Raw genomic sequence first — 4,180 nt, 5'->3', positions numbered from 1 at the left:
TCGTACAATTGTGCATTACTGAACCCAGAAGTAGTATTACTGAACTCGTAGGAGTAGCAGCGGGTGGGGGCTGGTCCTCACCCTCCATCCGCGCCATTTTTTAATACTACAACTCACTTTTCTGTTGTCCATCCCCCTGGGAGGGGGTTATTTGTAGATCATTTTTGTCAGTTTCCCCTTTTTCCCCCCACCTTTCCCTTCCCCTCCTGGTATCCCTACTCTCATTATTAGTCCTGAGGAGTTTATCTGTCCTGGATTTGCTGTCCAACTGTAAGTCTTTTTTTTTTCCCAAAAAACTCATTTTATTAGTGCATAATCCAGATATCATAACATTCAATAGTTCAGTCATCTCAAGAAATGTTGTATAATCACACTACAATCAGTTTCAAGACATTTTTTCTTGTACTCCTTGATATCACCTAGAACTTCAATTGTTTTTAATCATTTTATTGAGGGCTCTTACAATTCGTATCACAACCCATACTTCAATTGTGTTACCAGGAGCAGGAATGGGAATAGCAATACCAGATGGGGAGGGAGAAGGGGGTGGAGGAGGGGAGAGGGGGAATTGATCATAATGATCGACACACAGCCACACACACCCCTCCAGGGGCAAGAACAACGGAAACCATGGGGAAAAGGAGACAGCGGTCGGTGTGAGATATGAAAATAGTAATAACTTATAATCTATCAAGGGGTCACAAGTGGGGAGGGAGGGGGTAAAAAGAGGAGCTGATATCAAGGGTGCAATAGAAAGTAATCATCCAACTGTAAGTCTTTATGCAAACAAACAACCTCATCTTTCTTCCTTGCAGCAGCTAATGGGTTTGAACAGCCGACTTTGCAGTTAACAGCCTAACACCTAACCCACAACACCACCATGGCTCCTTGAACTACCGTAATAGTCATCTCTTAGTAGTGGAGCCATGTTATTTGAGATTTTCAGGTAAAATCATTCTAAGAGGGGTATTTATAAATGAGAAAGTTGTATATTAGATTAAGAAACAGTACACAAGAAATAAAATAGAAAAGGCCTAATCTAAAATCTTGTCATTAAAAAAAAAACCACTCGCTGCCAGAGTCCATTCTGATTCATAGCGGCTCTACAGGATGGGGTAGAACTGCCCCTGTAGGTCTCCAAGCTATCACTTGTTACCCGAGTAGAAAGCCCTATCTTGCTCACACAGAACGGCTGGAGGTTTTGAGTTGCTGACCTTGTGGTTCGCAGCCCAACTGGTAACTCAGGACACCACCAGGGCTCTGATTCTGCACGGCTCTTTGGAACACACTCAGCCAGGGGGGCCCACAGACACAGACATTTCCTCTCTGCCCCTGCCCAGCATCTAGGCTTCTGAGATCCCTGCACCACTCTAGCGGAATCACTGTGCCTCTCTGGTTCCCACCCCACAGCAGCAATGCTGTTCCTGTGAAACACGACCTGTATTCCTTCTTCATTTGCTACCACCAATTACGTTACATCTGTTACGATGTCGATTTGTGTTTTGGCCGAGAGGCAATGCTAACTTCGAACTGGGAGTATCTCTAACACCAAAAATGCCTTTTCATGAATCAGGGAGACTACACCTTTAGCGAGTGGTTAATTTTCAGGGATGGGCGGAGGGGGAGAAAATTCACTTCATTTGGGTGAGGAAAACATTTTAAAAACTCAGACGTTTTAGAAGCCAGTGGACATCTCGCCCTATGATGAGAGATGATGATCATCCATCTTGAAAGTTAAATGACAAGAGGCAGATTCAGAAGAGATTCGCTGCATATAAAATAAAAAAGCAAATATGCAGTCAGATTCAGACCAAAGTACCTCCTTAATAAGCTCACTCATTTCATTCATTCCAACAACACCAGCAAAAAGAAGATATAGTCAAAAAATGAGTACCTGTCATATTCATATCTTAGCAAGATCATAACAAAGCCCTACAAACTTGGTGGTTTAAAACCACAGAAATCTCCCCACAAACACACACAGTTTTGTGTGCCAGTCATGTGGAATCAAGGTGTGGGCAGAGCTTTGCTCCCTCAAAAGGTACAAGAGGAAATTCTTGGCTGTGTCTGCCTACTTCCCTTCTCTGCCTCCCTGTTCCCATGGCCGTTCCCTCCTTGCCATGGGCATCTCCTGTGCGTGGCTCTACGATGGAACTTTGTCACCAGAGTTAGTGCTCACTCAGAGAATTTAGTCTGCTCTCATCTCAAGATCCTTAGCTTTTTTTTAATTTTGCCAAACAATTGGCTTAATTCAAGTTTTAACGAATTAAAAACACCAAATAGGAAAACATGTCAACAGAGTAGAGTAAAGCTATCCCCAATAATATAACAACGCATTGGACAGGGTTTTCAAAATCAAGGTTGTCAACATTATATTTAAAAAATAAGTCTGAAATATATTTTTTATTAAATATTTTTATTGGGGGCTCTTACATCTCTTATCATAATCCATACATTCATCCCTTGTGTAAAGCACATTTATAAATATGTTGCCATCATCATTTTTAAAGCATTTTCTTTCTACTTCAGCCCTTGATATCAGCTCCTCATTTTCCCCCTCCCTCCCTCATGAACCCTTGATAAATTATAGATTATTATTTTCATATATTACATTGTCCTCCATTGCCCCTCACCGACTTTTCTGTTGTTCATCCCCCTAGAAGGGGGTTATAGGTTGATCCTTGTGATCAATTCCTCCTTTCACCCCTTATCCTTTCCCTTATCCTCCTGGTATCTCTATTCTCATTCTTGGTCCTGAGGGATTTATCTATCCTGGATTCCCTATGTTGTGGGCTCTTGTCTGTAGCAGTGAACAGATTTGTAAGGTAGAATTGAACTCATGATAGAGGGGAGGAGGAAGCATTAAAGAACTAGAGGAAAGTTGTATGTTTCATCGGTGCTATACTGCACCCTGACTGGCTCATCTCTTCCTTGCGACCCTTCTGTAAGAGGATATCCAATTGTCTACAGATGGGCTTTGGGTCTCCACTCTGAGCCCCCACCCCCATTCACATTGGTATGATTTTGTTCTGGGTCTTAGATACCTGATACCTGATCGCACAGGCTAGTGTGCTTCTTCCATGTGGGCTTTGTTGCTTCTCAGCTAAACGGCACTTGTTTGTCTTCAATCCTTTAAGACACCAGATGCTGTATCTTTTAATAGCCGGCACCATCAGCTTTCTTCACTACATTTTCTTATACATCCATTTTGTCTTCAGTGAACGTGTCGGGAAGGTGGGCATCAAGATCCTTAATTTAAGTACATCTCAATGCCTACAATGTGCCACAGCACATACCTTGTGATGGACTACCATTCAACCCACTAGTTAAAACACTCTATAAGCTTTCAGTTTAAGGTGCTTTTTGGACTATTAAAAATACAGATAGAGAAATAGGAGCATAAATGTTGGGGGAGCGGAGGCTCCCAAAAGTTTAAAGAAGCATGGAATAAAAGATGATGGAATTTTCCTGCCAAGGGAAGCCCTCTCTCACTAGTGAATCAGAAGATTAAAGTAGTGAGTAGAATTTAAACAATGAACTTAAAGGACTTCAGATTCTGAAATATCACAAACTCTTTCAAGAATTGTTAAGACCATGTTGGGAATGAGGGGGTTCAGAGCAGAGACCCAGGGCCCATCTGTGGACAGATAAGGGACATGCCCTTATCAGGGGGTTGGGGAGGGGGGCAGGTCAGCGCAGCGTAGCACCAATGAAACAGACAGTTTTCCTCTGGTTCCTTAAGCCTTCCTTGCCCCCTACTGTCGTGGGCCCAGTCCTACCTTTCTCTAAGGGCTGGTGCACAGGTGTAGGTGAGAGATGAGGGGAGGATGGGAGAGGTGATACCAGGAGGGAAGAGGAGGATAAGAAGAGGGAACTGATTAAAATGATCTACATATAACCACCACCACCACCCAGGGAGGACATGGGAGAAGGGAGACAGCGGTCAGTGTAAGATATTAAAATAATTATTTATAATTTATCGGAAGTCGGGGAGAGAGAGAAAAGCTGGTGCTAAGGGCTTAATAGAGAGTAGAAGTTTGGAAAATAATGATGACAAAATGTGTACCGGTATGGTTGGTGCAACTGATGTATGGATTGTTGTGGGAACTGTGGGAGCCCACAGTGGAATGGTCTTTTGATAAAAAATTAAAAGAGCACACGATTCAGACAGATGATTCCT

Source organism: Echinops telfairi, unplaced genomic scaffold, assembly GCF_000313985.2.
Source record: "Echinops telfairi isolate 266 unplaced genomic scaffold, ASM31398v2 ScPeMD7_7468;HRSCAF=8506_2, whole genome shotgun sequence".
NCBI lineage: Eukaryota > Metazoa > Chordata > Mammalia > Afrosoricida > Tenrecidae > Echinops > Echinops telfairi.
The sequence above is the reverse complement of the archived record's forward strand: the minus strand, read 5'-3'. Positions refer to the sequence as shown.